The sequence below is a fragment of the Parus major genome, chromosome Z (genome assembly GCF_001522545.3).
Source record: "Parus major isolate Abel chromosome Z, Parus_major1.1, whole genome shotgun sequence".
NCBI classification, from domain to species: domain Eukaryota; kingdom Metazoa; phylum Chordata; class Aves; order Passeriformes; family Paridae; genus Parus; species Parus major.
In genome coordinates this window covers 7,706,363-7,726,253 of record NC_031799.1, presented here as the reverse complement: position 1 = coordinate 7,726,253, position 19,891 = coordinate 7,706,363, and the positions used below count along the sequence as shown (strand labels likewise).

The 19,891-nt window shown below is 49.3% G+C and overlaps 1 protein-coding gene across 3 annotated transcripts in view; it reads right to left on the bottom strand.

Moving 5' to 3' along the window:
• Nucleotides 1-3,294: 3,294 nt before the first annotated feature.
• The window catches only part of GALT (galactose-1-phosphate uridylyltransferase), a 33,638-nt gene continuing 17,041 nt past the window's right edge, over nucleotides 3,295-19,891 (bottom strand). For 2 of the 3 annotated variants that reach the window (XR_001518873.1, XM_015614936.1), the window contains one exon: nucleotides 12,105-16,319. The gene's annotated coding sequence lies outside the window, so the exon portion shown is untranslated. Of the gene's footprint in view, nucleotides 3,585-12,104; nucleotides 16,320-19,891 lie in introns of those variants that run through there. The other variant, XM_015614939.1, reaches the window with a different exon arrangement.

Below are 19,891 nucleotides of genomic sequence, written 5' to 3'. Positions count from 1 at the left end.
TTTAATTAAAACAATCTTTTATGTTCCGATGCAAGCCTTATTTCCTCTACCTGGTGAGAAATGGCTCTTGCCTCAATCAGCAATTGAAGTCTGAGATTGCTGTGCTGAGCAGAACGGCGGCCACTTTCTGTTAATTAAAGCTCAGCTCAGGCACTGCCACCCGATCCCCCCAAGAGCACTTCCCAAAGTTTGTCTCCAGCCTCCCAGGACCAGCAAAGTGACACAGGCATTAGCAGGACGCAGGAGAAAACCTGCTGGTTTCTGTCCCATTCTAGTGATTTACAAACCAAAATATATATAATTTATTTGGTTGGGGTTTTTTCCTCTGATAAGAGAGCTTTCGCAGCTGTTTGGAGAGCCTGTGTGAAAGAGATGGTATTTCTAACTGCATGCTCTAACTTAGCATTATCAAGTTTTACCCTTAAGCTGTATTTCTATTCCTCCCAGGACTTCTCCCTGCCCAGTTTCTGGTTTCCCACTGGATGCCAGAGTCTCCTTACTGCAGTGTCTGGCAGGTCTGTTTGCTCCAGATGGTTCCTGTGCTGTCCCCCAGGTATGTGGGAGCTGGGCATTTCCCAGTGTTTGGTACAAGGAGGGGAAGGTAAGAAATTCTCCTGGCTGGCAGATGGCTCCACCATGCCAGCTAGAATTAAGGCTGAAATGATGGGATCACTAAAATGAGATTTACAATAGTGGAATAAAGTTACTGAAAGATGAGTACAACTCTATGCATTATTAAGAGTGCTTAACAATAAAGATCCTCACTGCATCAGCACCTCGTTTAGCTTCTTTCTTCTTCTCACATAAAGCTATAATCTCTCTCTATTAATGTAAGACCCAGTTTCTTTCTATAAAACAACTTTCTCTTCACAGTCTCCAGCATGGGAAGTTGAAGGTGGAAAGAGTCCTTTTGTCTGTGTTGCCCCAGGTGAAAATATTCTTGTTCTACTCTTTTTCCCCAGGCATTTGGCTGCCCATGCAATGACAGGAGGGTCAAGTCTGCTTTTCTCATTTTGCACCCACCTGTACCAGGTGCCCTTGACAAGAGGTCCCTGGCTCCAGTTCATACCCTGCTGCAGCCCCCTGAAGACACCATTCATTCTCATTTGTGATCAAGCTGTGAGGACAACTGAGAGCTTTCAAACCTAGTGATCATCTGCTAACAGGCCCAAGGACCCTCAGCTGATGAGAGGTGGGGGTTATGCAAGCAAACCAAACAGTATTTCCCTCCAAGTGGTGGAACCTGGATGAGCATTCCCTGACACCACTGGCATTTTGGGAGGATTGCATAGGACTCTTCTAGTTTCAGCTCTGGGTTTGTGGTTGGTGGATTTGCCCCCGTGGTGGTCAATTCAGACCCACAGTTGCTCATGCCAGACAGCTGTGAGTGTTGGCATGACTGAGATGTGAGCACACAGCTTGTCTTTATTCTAGCCTCAGGATCTCCAGGGGCTCCATTTCCAGTTTCCAGCCCCAGACCAGAGGCTTTGTGCAAGAGAGGTCAGAGGAGATGAGCCAGTGTCCACAGAGCACACAAATAATACGTGTTCAGGTGGTGAGGACTGGCAGAGCTGAGGCCAGTGCTGGCCACAGGGATCACATCCATGTGGAGTGCTCTGGTATCACACTGAGACCAGAGTTCTCTCTCCTCACAGCCTCATCTACTCTTACCACAGGTGTTCAGGTCACGCAAACTGCAGGAGAAGGGGTGAGGAGCTGTCTTCTAGAAATATTTGCAATATGTGGGATGTCACTCCCCTCCAGTGTGAGCAGAGAGCAGCTTCTCCAGCAGACTGCCTGCCAGCAGGTTTAGGTTTAGATCAGCTGGAGTTTCCCAAAACTCCAACAGGTGCCAACAGGATCCCACATCACCCTCCCACCAGCTCTCTGTGACCTCTCACCTTTTCCCCCACCAGCCAGGGGTTTGGCAGCTTCATTCTGTTTTCTCCATCCCTCAGTGCCCATGTCTGGGTGTGGCTCTGCAAAGCCACTGTCTCAGTGTGAACTCCCCACTTCCCCCTGCGAGGCACAGGGCTCCAGTAAGCTCCCAGTTGATGTCATCCCACCTTGCTGCTCTGAAAGGAAGGGAGGATGACCAGGCAGAGCTCTGGGCATGATCTTGCAAGGTGATTCCACCTCATGAAGCCCCAGCTCTACTGGATGCAGGACATCTACACTGCTCTCTCCCAGAAGAATGGGGAAATTCTCAAGGCTTCTGGTTTTTGTTTCTGAAGAAATTAGACTCATTCAGGGTGGTTTTGGGAAAAGCAGGCAGCAGCAATCCTTTGCAGCTGCAGAGAAGGAAAGGATTTCATGTTGTATGCAAGGATCACATGGCAATCCTGCTTCCACTACACAGTAGCCTGTCACTCCTTCAAACCTCCATAACTCACCTTTGGGCTGAATTTGTTTCCTGACCAATTTTTAACCAGCTTGGTTAACCAGATAATGGCCATGCCATTATCTACTCCTCACCTGTGGTAGTCCCTTAGGTTCCTGAGTGTGTCAGAATCCATACACACTTTTAGGAAACAGGAGGTAATTCAAGATGCCTCTCTGGTCCTCCACCTCTGCAAGGGTTAGCAGAAGCTTTTGCCTTGACAAGACAGACTTTCCTAACAGAACTTTTCCTACTATTTTTTTTCCAAGCAGAGCCCTGCTGGCAGCAGACACATCCCATTCCCTGGAGCACCTAGGCAGCTCTGCACTGCAGACCCTGCAGGGAACCTTGAGGTGGCACTTCCCTAACCAACTTCATCTGTGCTAGGGAGAGCCTGCAGCAGCACCCAGCTGCTGTGCTCCCACCTCCGCTGCACAACCCAGCGCACAGGTAGGTCAGACTTATCTGCAAGACAGGCAATTGCAGAGGCACCTTCCAGCCCCAAATACCCCTGGGAGGTTCATGTTTGCCTCTACATTCTCTGGAAAGTCATTGAAGGGCTTCTCTATCCCTAAATATCCCTCAGAGGTCCCCTTGCTGAGCACAGGCCAAGTCTACCCTACTTAGTGAGCCGGAGCTGTTGTCAGAGTTGACACCACGCAAGATTTACTCCATCCTGCGTGAAAGGAAAGACCAAACCCTCACATCTGAGTTAATGAAACAGTCTGAGGAGACAATAGTTCCTAGCACTGCGAGAGCTTGCATTAGTGAGCTGGGGTTATGGAGAGCTCTGATCAATAAATATGTTGCCACAGCTTTTCGGAGCATCCATCACTTGTCAGGAAATGCATTTAGGCTAATACCTGCAGAGGGCATAAACCAGCCATAGGAATTAAAACCTGCCACATGCCAAATGGTAATGCACAATTTAATGATCACAGGATCTGATAAATAAGCAAAACTGTGAAATGAATAAATACACTCTGGCATCAACATCTGCAACTCAACCTGACCACATTTAGAGGCTCAAGATTAACCTGCAAGGTGCTTCTCTGGGCTCATCTGTTTTCAGTACGTGGGCAGCAAAGGCAGCAGCCTGAAACTCTTTCCCAAGAGAGCCCAAAGGACTTTCAGAACCAGTGCTTCTTGTCACCTTAAGCAGTGGTGTAAGTAGGAAATGAGCAGGCTTCCAGTGGAGGGAAAGCTGCAAAACAAAAGTCACAACAATGAGCTCTACTCCACAGCCGTGCTGGGCAAAGCAATCAATACAGGGAGGGACTGAAGCTGCAGTAAAGAGAGTTTAAGCTAGACAGCAGAAAAAAAGAGCAACTGGTCATTCCTGACTGTCAGAGGTGAGAAGTGAGGGGGATTTTAAAAAGAGGCCAGGCAAGCTAAGGGGAGCTGATCATGGGACCAGAGGCTCCAGAGAGCCTCTCCAGCTCGTCTGCCTCCCCACAAGGTTTATCCTGTGCTTCTCCCAGCACTACCCAAGGCTCTCACAACATAACCTGGAGCAGGTGGGACGAGACAGGAGGAAAGGAACAAGTCCAAAGTGAGAAATAACCCTTAGAAGAGCAGACTGAGAGAAAGATATGCTGCTGAGACTGCTGCTGCTGTCCTGCTTCAGTGCTTATCCAGGGGAGGGCTCGGCATGGGAAAGGGAGGATAAGCAGCATGAAATTAAGAAAGGGAAATTCTCAGGTCTGTAGCAAGAAAAAAAGTTCCTGACAGGAAGATTTATGAGGCTGTGGAGAAGCTTTTCCCAAGGAAAGCCTAGGGCATTTGAAACTAGATTAAACAGTGGATCCAGGGATGCAAACAGGGAAAACATTTGTGCTGCAGGAGAGTTGGGCTAGAGGGAGCTGAGTAAGGCACTGCCCATTGCTGATTTATTCCTGATCTGTGCATGGTCTCCCACGATATCCATTGTCACATTCTCCCTGGTCCTTGAGAACGTGGAAGGTGGCCTTCATGGCCAGCATGGACCAGGGATCATTAAATATCTCTTTCTGCCAGCTTGAAGACCAGCTCAAGCATCTCCTTAGGATCTTCAAGCAGCTCAAGCACAGCCCTGCAATTCCCCTGACAAGGCATGGCATGTGCTGCTGAGCCCCTGAGCTGGCCAGCATCACTTCAGCTGGGGCTGTTATGGTGCAAGGAGATGTTGGGAATAGATTTAGAATAGATATTAGGAAAAAAAAAATCCTTACAATGAGGTTGGGGAGGCACGGAAAACTTGCCCGGAAAAGTTGTGGATGCCCTGGAAATGTTCAAGGCCGGGTTGGATGGGGCTCTGAGCAACCTGGTCTAGTGCAAAGTGTTCCTGCCCATGGCAGGGGTGGTTGGAACGAGATGATCTTCAAGGTACCATTAATACCAAAACCATTCTATGATTTTATGAGACCAGGTCTCTAGGCCAGAGTCAGTGAAGGCAAACAGCAACAGCAACACACAAACTTCGCAGGGCAAAAAGAAAAGGGCCACACACTCTTTGGGGCTAGGGTACAAGCCACTGGATAGACAGTGGAGGCTGTCACTCACCACCATCTGGACCAGCTCTTTCTCCTAGGACTCCCAGTGTCAGGATCCGTCCTGCAGCTGCCCTAGTCATAGTCTGTGGTGAACAAGGCCAGCCCATGGGCCAGAGATCTTTTCTGAGAATGCCTCAGCTCACTGCAGGCCCTCACAAGCAGCCCACACCACAGTCCCACAGCCAGCCTCTGTTTCAAGCTCAGTCAGGAGAGCCCAAGCACAGGGTGTGGAGGGGGGAATTCAAGCCCACCTGAGTACGGATGCTTGAGCAGGGGACAGTGTAATAGCAAGGATTGAGCAGTTCAGGCTCTCTAATATTTGTGCTGCTGCTGGTACCAGCTGTCTCAGAGACTCTGAGGGAGCTCCTGGCCTGATTAAGGGCAGCAGAAGGTTTCAGCTTTGGCTTTGTTGTGCACCAAAGTTTTGAAGCTATTCCCACATTCCTTTCCTGCACCCTTCATTCCCCTCTGCTTGAACTCCACTAGTCATACAATGGCACAGTGAGCCCATTCATGCAGCTGACCCACCTGAAATGAACCTGGCATGCCCCATGCCACCCAAAATACATTTTTTAGCCAGATCAGTGCTACTTCTTGGCTCACCATGCAGTCACAAGAAGCTGATGAAATATACAGTGGGGTGGAATTCTGTTTGGCAGGAGGGCAGTACCTTGCCATCCTTTCTCAGTTTATGATGTTGTCCCACTGCTTCCTACAGCCACTGCCCATGTGGTCATTCAACAAATCTGTGCCTCCTCACTGTCTCTGTAGGACACAAAGGAACACAAACTCACTTTCTCTAAAGAGCCCATGAAAACTAAGACAGAAAAAGTTGGAAGAAATGTCTCAATCCCTGTCCACAACACATGTTCGAGCCAGGCTCTGTTAGCCAGACTCACTGTTACTCTTTGCTTACCTTCCTTCAGTGATCACATGCATCGTTTTGCAAACAGCCCCCCACACACACACACACTCTTTGCAATGTCACCTCCAATTCTCACAGCAGCCTCTCCCTGATTTGATTATACCCCTGGCAGTTTGCTCCCTGATTAGCCCTCCTGCTGCAATCCCCAGGACAATCCCACTGCTGAGTTGTGGGTGGTTAACAGCACCCCAGCATGATCTCCATTCGGATGCTCCACCACCATCCCTACCCAGCCTGGGAGGACAGGGCAGAAGCAGGCCCTGCTAAGGGACAATGCCATCAGGATGTCAGCCACACTCAGATTTCTGGGGGAGACTTGCTTTTTTCCTTCCAGTTCAACCTAAAGCTGATTTTTGACTCCTGTGGGTGTCCATCTACCTGAAAGACCAGGATGTCCACCCCATGGCCTCCTCCACATAACCAGTTGCCAGGTGAGCTGCAAAGACTGCAGTGCCTGTGTGTAGCTCCCTACCAAAGTCCCCTTCCAGACTGTTCCACCTATGTGGAATAATTTGTGAAAGCCTCTTCTGACACCATGTAATCAAGCAGTGATATGTAAGAGGGAGCTCTCATTCCTCACTCCTGTGTCATGACAGGTGACGAATTAGGAAAAATTATAACCCAGCACAGATTCAAATGAGAAAATTGCACCCTGTCTTTCCAGGACCCTCATCACTGCAAACACAGCAGTGCTGCCTCCCCTCCCAGCCTCAGCCTGGAACAGCAGAGAGAGGTGGGTCTGAGAACACCTTCTCCAGGCACAGAGGCACATATACCTGCTACAAGACAAAAACTGGACTCTGAGCTTGTGCATGCCAGAAGTACAGCCACCCCTGATGAGTAGCAGTGGGAGGGGAAGGGAGCAGCTCCAGTTCTCCTGTGGAGCATGAGATGGAAGCAGTCATTCCACTGCTGTGTCCTCTGTCATGCCCACCCTGCTGAGGTGCAAGGGTGTGGTGGTGTGTGCACCCTCTCACCGTACAACCCCAGTGTCCCAGCAGCAAAGGAATGAACAAATCTAGAGATACTAACGTTGTGCACAAATTCAGAACAGATGTTCCAGCAAGAACCTGAAAAAAAATACATAATTAAGAAATGGATAGAGGAATCCTGTTCCTCTTTACTTCAGGATTGTTGTTGGTTTTTTTCCCTGGAAAGTGCTCTCATGAGCCTGAAGGCCACGCCAGTGGCTTCCTGCAATGTTTCATCATGGAATGGGTGAAAGATCCCCTTTTGGGATGAGGTATTCAAAACCTGGACTCTTTTATTTGACATCTGCTGCAAGAGAAGCCAATGCAAGGAAAGGAAGAGATCTTCTATTTCACCATCTTGCAATAATTCAGGACAATTGAAGGGACAAAAACCAGAAAACAACCCCAAAACCCGAAGGAGTGAGGGAAGAGAGAACAACTCACAAGAAGAAAAAGAATCAGCCATTCCTAAACACAGAGCAGTGATGCAGCCAAACCAAACAGTAATGATTCATGGACCTGTCTTCACCCTTCGTTTTTCCTATAATGAGCAAAGAAACCACAGAAATGTGGAGCCGAGGTCTCTCTCCACTCCAAAGGAATGGGGAAGATGATCTATGAGACTCCACTGCCCTTTGAGGGGTTTCATCATGGTCCAGCAACTGTGTGCTCAGCCCAGCCCCACCACTAGCCTCCTTGCCCATCTCATCTCATCTCATTTCACCTATTGTCCTTGCTGGGCTGGGTTTGCTTTCCACTGCACCCTGCAGAGAGGTGGAAACAGGTACCACAGCCAGGTCTCTGCTCCTGTCTTTGGTGGGGCCAGCTGGACAAGAAATACGTGTTGTCCCCAGCCAGCTCTGCTTGCAGCTCAGCCTGATGTCACTGAAGCCAGCAGGAGCCATCTCCTCTCCAGGCTTGAGCAGTGCTGGCTTGGGAGCAGATGCACACCCATTTGGGAGTTCCAGCTGTGCACCCTCCACCCCAAAGCTACAGCTGGGGACCCCCAGAGAGGGACAAGACTGAAGACCATAGCTCAGACATCTTTTGAACATCACAGAGATCCTGAAAACTGTGGATGGACTTGTTCTGTGCAAATAGCTGCAAGACCTCACAACTCTTCTTCCCCCATCCCAAAGGTCCAGGAGTCCTCATGCTTCCAGCCTGCAGCTCAGACAGGGAACAGGTTGCATTCTCACTTCCTGAGCTACACCACGTAGCCCTGGGTCTGGCTGAACAGCTTTGAAGAGGTGGCAGAGCACACCCTGAAAAGTGGGATGATTCCTCTGTCAGTTCTTCCACAGCAATGGACAGTGCAGAGCAACAGCTCTTCATCCTCACCTCCTCAACCCCAGCAAAGCCTTGCGTTTCCATATGAGATCACCATGAGGCCACCATGGTGGCCACCAACAGCCTTGGGCTTTCAGGAGATGAGTGTTCCCAAAGGCTCTGGAATTTTGCCTTCCTCGTTTCACCACTGTGTGGTAGCAGGGGCTGTCTACCTCATCCTCACAATGTAGCCTGCGGAGGAAGGATGATTCAGATGGCTCTGGGTCCATGCTCACTCTTGGAGATGCTTTGGGAGTTAAATGGCTCAGAGCCCTCTTTGAAGCCATGAATTGCTTCTCTCTTCCTCTCCAAAATGTTGGCAGCCCTCCAGGGCTTACTAGCAGATGAGCAGCTCAGAGCCAAGTCAAATCCCAAGGTATCCCAAGATAGACATTCAACCCAGGGACAGAAACACACTCCTAAGGGTGTTACCTGGAGCCCATTATCAAATCCCATGAGGAGGAATCACAGCAATGGGGCAGCAGAGAGCTCCTCCCCACAGTTACATGTCAGGATATGACTATTATCTGAGCGTGTTACCAAGGCAGGTTTACTTTCAGCCTCAATTGCTTCAAATATCTGTTGCAGTCTCCACATGGCAACGGAGAGCTGGCCTTGCCACCCGTTCATTCAGCAGTCTGGGCCAGACATTGCTTGGGTCTCACGAGGACTGGTCCTGCCAACTGGCTAACCATGTCCTCTCCTGTTCAAAGCAGTGCTCCAGTCACTGCAACCCTTCAGGGATGTGAAAAAAATTCAATCAGATCCAGCAGCTCAATAACACTTTGCCTTGGACCTCAGCAGATGAGTGGCAGGGACCGGAGGGAGCAGTAAGAGATGCAGGAGAGCTGAAATGGAGTATTCCTCCTGGTTATATTTCATTTTCATGCTGTCTCTGCAGTTTCTCATTCAAGTCAGAGAGCAAAGAGACAAATTGCTGAAGACAAGCCACTTTACAAGGGTTTCTATTCCCATTTTGTGGCCCCTGAGGATTCTTCTTGCACTGCCCCCAAGCCTCCTGGAGAACGGCTTGACGTTTGCAAAGGTTGCTCACCTCCTCTGAGTGGAAATGCAAGTGTTTGTTCAGCTTCTCAGGGGGCTGGTTATCTTGTTAGATTTGTAAGAGCATTTAACAGGTTGCTTAGCTGCACGCCCTTGAAATATCTAAGGCAGCATTTTTCAAAAGTACCATCAGCAACACGCTGGGCTCAAGCTAATTATCCCCATCTCCCAGCAGGACAATTGGCTCAGTCCAGAGCACAGTGCTGACCCAGCCACAGGACTGCCTCCACAGGCACATCTGTGCCTGCCTGTCTCAAAGCCTGGGCAGGAACCAGCTGGGCATTCCTGCTTCCCTCCCACCCTCAGCTCCTCGCTGTGCACAGGTGTGGGGGTAGCAAGACAAGCACTGTGCAGATGGACACTTGTCCAGACCAAGACTTCATGTCTCCTGGTGTAGAGGCTATAACCCTCAGGCATAGCCCCACAACATCCCAGGTTTTCAAGGGTGTTCTTGATTGTCTCCATGCCACTCCCTCTGTCTACGACAGAAGTGGCATGTCAGAATCCCTCAGGACCACAAGGAAGCTCAAACTTCCCTGTCTGGCAAGTGCCATCCTGCAGGTTTCCCTTGGGCCATCACAAAAGTCTCTTTCCTCCTTTGTGCCCATCTTGGCGCTATCTGCCCCTTCCCCTTAATATCATCCACTGGAGTACTTTCTTACTCCTCATTATGCTGATTATTTTGTCTGCAAAAGCCACCTCCTTGCAGGTATTCTCCCAGGCCTCCTAATCCCTTCCATGCTGAGATCCATGTCCCCTAACAGCCAGCCCTGCTGCTGGTCAGACAGACCAGAGGGTGGTAGAGTGGTCTTGCCAAGCTGGGCATGGCAGCCCAAGAGGACACCAAGGTGCAGGGGCCATCGCCAGGTGGGCTCTGTGCCTTCCCTCCCCACAAGGCCAGCAGGCAGCTCTGGCAGAGAGCAGGAGAATCCAGGAGACACTACAACCATGTTGGACAGGAGCAGTCGCCCCTGGAGCAGTTAATGTCCCCTGCACAATTTACACATCATTGCGCCCTTGTTAGCAAGATCCAGCTTGTTGCACCTCCCGTGCAATTCATAATCACTTAACAAAGCCACTGATGTCAAATTAGCCAAACATCAGCAAGCAGGGAATGGTTGTCACATTCACCCTATTAACTGGTGGCTAATTATCTCATTGTGCCTCCCATGTACTAATTGCAAACTGTTTCCTGTAGCCCACCAGTACTATTTAAGCTTTAGGAAGGATCAAGGCAGCAGCTGTGTTTCTCCAGTGCTTTTCATGCTTCTTTACCCACCCTTGGAGCTCCAGTTGCAGCATGGAGGAGCTGGCCTTCCCCATTTTGCTAATGGAACTAGATGTTCAGAGAGGAGTTTGCAGCTATTTAGTTCCATCAGGGGATGAGGGGACGCTGTCAGCATCCCTTTGGACAACAGAGGAGTCTGATGCAGAGCCAGGCTCCAGGGGCTGGTGCAGAGCTGAGGGGTTCCAGGCTGCAAGCAGGCAGTGCAGGCAGCAAGGACCTCTTTGCCCAGTGGATTGCAGGTTACTGTGTTTACAGGGAAGGACAAGGCATCTGAACACCCTGCCCTGTGCACAGCTGCTAACTACAAAATCACAGAATGGTCTGAACTAGAAGGATCTTAAAGACCATCTCTTTCCAACCACCCTGCCCTGGGCAGGGACACCCTCCACTAACCCAGATTGCTCAGGGGCCCCTCCAACCTGGCCTTGAACACAGCCAGGGATGGGCATCCACAACTTCTGTGGGCAACCTGTGCCAGTGCCTCACCACGCTCATAGCAGCCTGGGGCACAGGGCTGGAAACCAGTGTTGAGATTTCTCAAACAGAGCATCTCAACTCTGTTCTGAGTCTGGGAGGTGATGGAAGGCAAACCATAAAGATCTTTCACATGCTGTGCCAAACACCAGGGACAAAGCACTGCAAACACTGCTGTTAGCCAGAGATGTGAAACTTGCCTTCAGGACACTCCAAAATGCAGCTTCAGGCAATGCAGCACAGGTCCTCAAGAAGGGTGATGTCCCACAGCCTGATTTTTCTGCTCCATCTCACCCTCCTCACCACCTTGTGGTGCCCACATTGTGTCTGATGACTGATGGACACTCCTGGGCCTTTAAAGTTTGGAAGAGTAGTTTCCCCACCTGGGCCAAGAGTGAGGGTCTCTCCGGGGTGTGCAAATGGTGACCCACTGGAAGGAAGAAGCTCTGAGAGAAGGCAGAAAGGAAAGGACTCCTGAGAGCATCCTTGAGCACCAAGGATAATTAAGTGGGCTTCCTGCCAGATTTTTCCAGATGTCTAATTAAAAGAAAAGTCTGCTCATCTGGCTGATCCCAGTGCAGAAGGCTCCCCAGCTCAGCCTCAGCTTGCCTTTGTGATGGGATGAAGGCAGGCACTGAGCTGCTGGGTGCAGAGCTCTTCCTGCTGACCTTTATCCTCTGGCCTGATCTGGGTATCCAAATGGGGAACAGTGGGACATAAACCTCACCATGCAGACCACAAGGGAGCCACAGTAGAGCCAAACCCAGTCCATGGGAGACTCCATCCTCACCTGCTCACTGCAGTCACTCTGGTTTCCAAAGGAACCATGCAGACCAACAGCATGCAGGGAACATTGCTGTAGGGCAAACCAATGCTGTCTCTCAGAGAGATCTGGTAAATCCTGTCATGGTGCAGTCACTGTGCAGCTTGCCAGAAGAACTTCTTACCTCTCTGCTCTGGGTCTGCTGCAAGTGCACAAGAGCACAAGCAGCACTGGGGGAAAATTCCTGGCACAGCATGGCTGGTCATGGGGGACTACCCAGGGCAAGAAAACAGCCTCAAATATTGCAAGCTGCAAAGCTGCTGGAGAAGACAATTTGGCTGCTGCAAAGACTGATAGCAAGAAAATTAAAAGACAGTCCAATGCACATTTTCTCCACAGGTACCCAGAAATTTTTGCCATCTGAGGTGCTATTTCCCTCCAAAAGACCACAGAGACCTCATGGATCCAGTTGGATACAACATTCCTCTTCTGACAGAGCAGCCACTGCTAGGCTGACTGGGGCGTCTGCTGTACCCTGCTGCAGAGCAGGACCAGCCAAACCTCACTGCCATGGGTCCAGAGAGAAAAACAGACCTCTCCTGAGGGAGGAGGGATGGGAGGCAGTGAGGAATCACCGAATCTTTTAGGTCAGGAATGACCTCCAAGACACTGAGTGCAATCTTTGACCAATCACCACCTTGTCAACTAGAGCACAGCATGAAGGCCATGGCCATTGGTTTCTCAGACACCTCCAGGGATGGTGACTCCACCACTTCCCTGGGCAGTCTGTTCCAATGCTTGACAACCCTTTCCATGAATAAATTAATTTCAAGAACAATTTCTAGAACAGCTCCAGGCTCCCTTCTTACTGTGACTTCAGGAGGTCTCTGAACCCAAATTAGTGTTTCTTGACCATTTCCCTGTGTGATGCTGACATGGTATTTTTGCTGCTAGAGAGGATTTTGCACAAAGAGCTTGGTGCCTGAGCTCACCAAAAATGCCATGAAACTTTGCTCTGTCCTCCAAGCAAACAGTGCCCACAACCCATACATAAGGTACCCATCACATACATATGGCAAAATCCCCCTTGCCCGTGTTTCCTTGAGAAAAGGGAATGACATTGCCTTGAAGACACTCATTAAAAAGAATCAAAACTAGATAAAGAGCCAAAGAGATGAATCCTTTTTCCCTATGCAGGAAACATAGGGACTGGATAAAAATAGCCTTTTGGAGGCTCAGCATGGGCACATTCCTCCTCACAAAAAAGAGCTTTGAAAGGCCAACTGAGTACAACTACAGAGCAAGGAAGAAAAGGGGGCAGATTTCACATATTGAAGGCTTGTTCAACTAAGGAATTTTAAAAGAGCACAGCCTCTGGCAGGTTAAATGTAAATACACAATAAGACAGCTGGAAAAGAATATGAAGATCAATTTGCCATTACCATAAAAATGAATGGTCCCTCCTTCAAGGGTCCCTGTTTCAGGAGCAACAGAGTTTGCAGGACCATGAGGTCACAGAATCACAGAATTCCAGAATGTTGGAAGGTACTGCAGAGGGTCACCTGGTCCCACCACCCTGACCATCCTAGAGCCTGCTACACAGAATTGCATCCAGGCAGTTCGTAAGTATCACCAGTGAGGGAAACTCCACAGCCTCTCTGGGAAATCTGCACAGTAAAGAAATTCTTCCTCATATTCAGATTTCTGCCCATTGCCTCGTGCCCTATTGTCAAATAGAGCCATAGCAGAGCCTGGTCCATCCTCTCACACAGTTCAGATACTGACAAACATTGACAAAACCTCTCAGTCATCTCTTCCCCAGCTGAACAGGCCCAGCTCCCTCAGCCTTACTGCATAAGAGAGATGCTCCCATCCCTTAATCATCTTCATAGCCCTCTGCTGGATCCACACCAGGAGCAGCACATCTCTCCTGTACTGAGCCCAGATCTGGACACAGCACTCCAAATACACCTCTGGGATGAGCAGATGGGCAGGATCACCTCCCTAACCTACTGCAATTCTCTTCCTAATGCACCCCAGGACACCATTGGCCCTCCTGGCCACAAGGGCTCCACTGGCTCATGGACAGTTTGTTGTCCACTAGGATCCCCAGGTCCTTATCCTTCTGCTTTCCAGCTGGTCATCCCCCATTCTGTGCTGGTGCAAGGGGTTATTCCTCCTCCCAGATGCAGGGAATGACCTGTTGAGGACAAACCTGCAGCAGAACAAAGCAGAGGACCATTGCTATTCAAACACTGCAAGCAGGTTTGGAAGGGTTCCCATCCCACAAGCTTTTCTATGGCTGATCTCAAAATAAACCTGAAGACAAGCAGCAAAACAACCCCTAAAGCAGTTGAGGTGGTGGCAGAAAAGCAGGGGTGTTTTCCCAGTTAGAAATGGACAAACAGGCTGGGATGCATGACCAGTTTCTCAGCAGAGGGGCACAGCCCTTCAGGCAGGGAGCACAGGCACCTGCACTGCTCAGTCTGTGGCTGAATGAATTAGGGAAGGGTGTAGACACTGAGGTGACATCTTCTGCCAGCACCACGTGTTTAGGGTAACCTGATTTCTAAAGGCTGCCAAAAGACCTGCCAAAACTGCTTATCAATGAGATGACAAATGAGATACAAGGTTGATTTACACAATGGAAATAAACTGTTTGGGGCACTGCCAAGCTCATGAGCTAGGTAGTGCTGCTCCAGAGAGTGGTACCAGTTGTCAGGACATAACAGCAAAATACCAACATCACCATAAATGTAACAACATAAATCTGTATACATGGACAGTGTGTACACTCCTGCTCTCCCAGATCCCAAACCAGAGACAACCCAAGGTCTGTGAAAGCTTCAGTACCAGGAGGAATTAGTCAAGTGGGACACTGTTGCCTGGAAAAGAAATTGTGTACAGCCAGGGAAAATAATAGTCCTTAAAGGCATGGAGGAGGTGCTGAGGGAATACATATATTCTTCACTGTCTATTGGTACAAGGAGTGGTCAGCACTTGCAACGTGAACTCCAGCAATCCCAGAGCTTGTGGAAGGCTGAAATATTATTTGGGAGAGGGAGCAGACTTTACTGGGCATGTGCTAGTGGAGGAGCCCAGGCAATGGGTTTGTCTTCCCTCCCAGATGGATCAGTGGTCCAGCTTGGCTCTGATGTGTTCAAAATGGGCCATCCTTTAGCAGTGTCTCTCCTTCTTTGCAAAAATAACTGTACTCTGGAGGCCAGTGCAGGAGGAGTTTGGAGCAGGACCAGTGACTCCAGCAATCATCTGCCTGCTTTCAAAGGGAAGGAATTCCTTAATTTCCCAGAGCTTGTGGTCCTCCTGCTTGCCCTGGGACAAATAGCGTGACAACGTGCTGAAAACCCAGAATCCATGCCCTTCTCTCCAGGGATTTTACTCCACATGTCCTATGGGCGTTCAAGAGGCTGCACAGACACCTCCTGGCTCCATCCCAGTCAAACTGGGTGTCCCCCCCACCCCATCCCAGCATCGTCCTCCCCAACACGCTGTAGCTGAGACCTGCTGCGGGCACCTGGCAAGTGCCCCATTTTTCCATCCCTGTGAGGTAGGCAAGGCTTTAGGTTTTGGAGGTAATGAGCTCATGGTGACAAGCTGAAGCAAGATTTCTGGCTGGTGTAGCTAGCCCAAACACTCAATTAAAATGAATCTACTCTCAGTTCCAGTGCTGGGCAGCTCACAGCAGCATGGTTGGTCATGCCTGCAAAGGGGCTTGTGCCAGTTTTGCCCGGACAGTAATGCCTGGATCAAAGGAGGTTGTGAAAGAAATTAAATGCAGTGTAGATAGGTTCTGTGTGCCTGCCTGTTATAAATACACACCAAAAATGTTAGCTTTTAGGCTTAAATTCCACCTTTTAAATGAGCTATTATTTCAGCACAGCCATGTAGTTAGACTAGATTCTTGCTTTTATATTTTCATGATTAAAGACAATCTGACATCTTAGATGCCTCTGATGCAGTCCAGAGCTCTTTTCTGTACCTAACCAGCCACAGTTCCCCGTACCTCAGCCCTAATGTGGAGCAGTGAGAGTCTTCAGCTATTGATCAGGAGTCCATAACCTTTTCTGAAATGTGGCCACTGTCCTCAGAGAGCAGCTTTGTCAGGATAACTGTGGTGCTGGAGGCGTGGAGACCATCCTTTGCAGTGTGGCCAGGAATAGTGCTCATGCACTTTCCAGGCCAGCACGTGTCTCTCAAATTAGGGCTCCTCTCTTTCAAGATTAGGTGTTAAAATTTGTAGAAATGCAGCAGACACCCCTGAGATGCTGCTTCTCAAAGTAGCAGGATGATCATGAAATTTACTTGCTTGGGCCCAGGACGAGGCATTTCACAGGTGGACCCCTCTCTCTTTTCAGGGCAGGGAGCCCTAGGGAGACAGGCAGGGCTGAGAAATTGTTCCTTCCACCAGGCATCTGTCCATGTGCTCCAGCTCCTTGTGTGCTGTGCCCCAGTGCCAAACTGGTGATGAGGATGATGATGATGATGAGGTTCATCACTGTGCATTGCTGAGCTCCTTCCTGAGCATCAGCTCGAATACGCTGCGAGAAGATGCCACTATGATCTGTAGAGAATCACCTGTTTTGGGGAAATTAATGACAAATTTCAGCCCTGAGGATCCCGCCTTGCACATCACTTGAGCTCCAGCTTTCTCATTTTTTTTTTACCAGGAGCTAATTCCAACTGTGACACAGACCAGAGATGCAGCTGGCAGAATCAGACCCTGACATCAGGCTATGACATCCCTACAGGGTGTGCAGGTTTCATCTGAACACAAGCATGTGGCCCTGTGCTTCAAGGTCATTGGCAGGGCAAATAGTTACTCACCCCATCTTTTGGAGTAGAAATGCAAGAAGGGTCAAGACAGGTGATAACAGCCCAGTTGCTTCAGAAAAACATCTTACAAACCAGTCCCTGCACACAAGGTCCTGCAGGAGACTGGTCTGCACCTGCCAACACTGACAGAAAGGTTAAGGTTGAGCAGGGCTCTGGGATCCTGTTGGGAAATGGTTTTCTCCAGGAAATTCTTGAGATGAGCTGCAGTGATCTGGGTCTCTCTGAGGGGCAGCCATGGACAGTGCTAGAAAAGCACCACTGAAAGAGAAGCTGAGCCAAAGGCACATGGGGAGGCTGCAGAAAAACTAAACCTGCCCTGTTTTGAGGATGACAAAACAGCACTCAGGAAGGAGAAATACTCCCAGAGCCACTCCAAAGCAGGCAGGCTATAAATGCATCTGTTCTTAATGTCATCAATAGCAAGGTGCCACAAAGAGGGGAAAGCCCCTTTCCCAAAATTTCCAGGGGTCAGGCACTACAAAGAAGTACCTCTCCCCACTGGAGGGACTGCTGCTTCACTCCAGATACAGAGTGCTGGAAGCAAGAGCAGGATCCAGCCCTGCAGCCCACTTAATATCAAAAAGAAACATCTGTTCCTTTGATTTTTAAAAAAAGGGGAAAAAAAAAAAAAAGCCAACCAAAAAAACTCCCAAACCAACAAAAAAAGAAACAAGCCTCAGATAACAGCCTGAGTGGTTTCTTGAAGATTTGGATTTCTTTCCCCTTTTTACAAATGGTAATTTCAGACTGATGAAAGGAGAGTAACGTGACACATTGACTACACAAGCTGTCTGCACAGAGGGAAAACAGCTGATGCCCAGAAATGTGGGGTGCTGCTCCAAGCCTTCCCCTCCTACTGATACTACACTATTTCCCTGGGCCTCAGTTTCCCCCCATGAAAAAGGATTTTCTTTTCTGAAAAAACAGGATCAGGCAAGGAGGTGGTTTGGCAACTACTTTTTAATGTCCCTTTAGCTCTCAGAGGACATTTCAGAAGGCAAAGCTTCCTTCTTGGCACTTTCTTAGCTTCAGGAAAAGCCTTTAGCCTCACCCCTTGGCAGGGAGATTTCTCCTTTATCCTGCCCTTCAAGTCAGGCAGATGATTTTAGCAGAGACTCTGATCCTTAGGAGTCAGAGTGCAGCCCACCAATTCACCACCTTGCTGTGCAGGGACTGGCAACAGCCCTCCACCCCCTTGTCCCTCTCCTGCTCCCAAGAGACAGCCATCCTCTGCTACCAAAACTGAACATCAGAAATGCTGCAGCTTGTTTTCATGTCCTTGGGCTGGTTTGTTTTTCCATGGGATATTTTTATTCTTGCCCTTATCCCAGTCATACTGGGGATTTAAAGTTTCAGCCAAAGCAATAAGAAGTAAAGAGCAAAGAAAGTGAATTGAGATCCAGAGCATTTCAATAAATTAAAAGGGAAAAAAAAAAATTAAAGGATAAAAAAAAATAAAAAATACATAGCCCGGCGCAGAGGAAGCAAAGCAATCAGAGCAAAAGCTGTCAGCTTTGCCAGTTCCCCTTTGTTCGCAGATCAAATTCACTGCCTCGCATCCAAAACTAACAACTCCTAAGTCTCCCTCATGCTCCCTGGGGAGGTGTTTTCTATATTGGAAACAAATCTATTTTGACACTCCTGATGCCGCTTTACCCAAATTGCCCTCTGTCAAGCTGCTTTTCTCGTTCCCCATTTGTACCACACCATGCTCCTGGTTCAAGCCCAGTGCCAGGCAGTGCTGGCAGCAATCTGGGCTTGCACAGACCTGGACAGAGGTTATTCCAAGGTTCCCTACCACCAGGTCCCTCTCCTACCCACCTCTGCCCTTGTGGAAAATTTGGCCCAAGCCAAAGCTCATTTGGCAACCGGGATTGTGCACAGGGAAGGGTCTTGGTGCTGAATTCCAGCCAGCAATGTCTGCTCAAATGCCCTTTCCCTGCAGCACCCCAGGACTCAGGAAAACCTGACTCTTCCCTGATGGGGTTTGGTCACCAGACAAGGGAAAGAAATTAAAAGGCTTTGCAAGCAAAAGGATGGAAGAAGTCCTGAAAAATCATGTTGGCTTCAAACACCCTCAAGGCAACTTCACAATTAAGTATCTGACTAATTCTTACAGGAGCCTTCCAGGTGGGAATTTCAGACGGTCTTGCCCTATCTGTGTATTAGAAAGGGATGATCTCCGCCCTGGCAGGAAAAAAAGCATCCCTTAAAGCATCCCTGCCGCAGCAGTGACCTCCCTGTGTAGAGACAAGAAGTTTGCAGGGCATCACTAGGAATGGTCTGTAGGATTGTCCTTTGTATGCAGTTAAGGGATTTAGGAGATGTTCCTCATGTACTTGAGGTGTCAGTGGTACTGAATTATGCATGCTCTGGGGGCTCAGGTAGGATCATGCCTGGCTAAGCTGCAAGAACGGAGCAAGATAAAATTTGGCAGATTTTCCTGGCCCAGCTGAGGACACAACAGCAAGAACCCTTTGATGGAGGCTCCCATCACCACCAGACACTGACCAACCAGCCTGTCCAGCCGATTGATTTCCCCACACAACATTTATCCTGCGCTAACCCACATAAATCAATTTGTTGGCTGTTTTTCACCCATAACACTCTGAGTTGCTGTGCAATTTTTAATACACACACCAACAAAGCTTTTCTCCTGCACACAGCCCCCCCCACAGCCCCAGATGGTGGTCTTTTGCAGGTGCTGAACTCATCCCCCAGAGACTTTCAGAAGAATTAGGATTCTTGCAGGCCCAGCCTTGCTAACCCACTGCCCAGCCTGGTCTTCACTGTGTCCCAAAGCTATGGGGTTTTGACCTGGCCCCACCCAGGCACAGCTTGCATCTGATCTGGTTTCACTAGCGTCCTGGAAGGGTGTGGATCACCCCCACCACTTCCTACGGCCTTTTGTAGAGATCTGCTCAGCGCCAGTAAGGCTGAGGCAGAGACTGTAATGAGGAGAAAATTAAATCATGAAACACTAATAATTATCAGCATCCTAATTAGCTGACAGTGATGGCAGCCAGCCACCAAGAGCTGGGGGAGGAGGGCCAGTATCTCTGCAACTTCTGTGCCTCAATGGCCATGGGGCTCATCTTCACCCTGCACAGACCCATCCCTCTCTGAGGGCAGACACGGGGGCACACACGATGACTTTCTCTCCTTTTCCTGGCTTTGAGACAGCATTTCACAGCTGCAATTGCTGGACTGGAGTTGTGGAGACCCATGATGCCTTGTCTGCTTGAGAGCTGTACTCTCCTGGTGAGTTGCTAACAGCTAAGGGATAAGGAGGAAGCAGAGAAGCCAGTTTAATA